The sequence below is a fragment of the Morone saxatilis genome, unplaced genomic scaffold, assembly GCF_004916995.1.
Source record: "Morone saxatilis isolate NCDOM2014 unplaced genomic scaffold, NCSU_SB_2.0 Contig14, whole genome shotgun sequence".
Lineage (NCBI taxonomy): Eukaryota > Metazoa > Chordata > Actinopteri > Moronidae > Morone > Morone saxatilis.
The window spans coordinates 11,763,317-11,763,810 of NW_023339696.1; the positions used below are offsets into that span (position 1 = coordinate 11,763,317).

At 34.4% G+C, this 494-nt stretch overlaps 1 protein-coding gene across 7 annotated transcripts in view; it reads right to left on the reverse strand.

Annotated features, from left to right (window-relative positions):
• Positions 1–494, reverse strand: part of sun1 (Sad1 and UNC84 domain containing 1) — a 26,924-nt gene that overhangs the window by 7,684 nt on the left and 18,746 nt on the right. The gene's annotated exons all lie outside the window — the stretch shown is intronic.

Below are 494 nucleotides of genomic sequence, written 5' to 3' on the forward strand. Positions count from 1 at the left end.
GCTGCAAAAATGTGTTGCAGTTATAACGAGGTACTGTTGTGCTGCACAGATGCCCTGGCCCACAAATAGCAAAACAAATAACAAAACACGTCAACAAATGTCACATTCCCACTAATTCCAATATGATTTTTACCATATCTCGCAGGCCTGACTTTTTGATCAATAGCTTAATTTCAGAAATGAGGTGCTGAATGGATTCAAACCTTTATAATGATCCAAAATGCTGACTGTTGTCAGCTGAGAGAAGCTGCTTTGTCGTTTGCGTCTCACTAATTTTTCTTGTTTTCATGTTTATGTTTTTATTATACTTTTGTTTTAGCAACTCACATTTTTCACGTTATTCTTTTAAGATTTTTTCTTAATTTAGTCACATTTGTTTAACCTACTACTAAAATAAAGCATCTTGTTAACCCAAACTTTATTTATGTCTGGAATCATCATCACTTATGTGTTGTTTTGGTGTTGAACTGGTCCCTTGAAATAGGTTTGGAGGA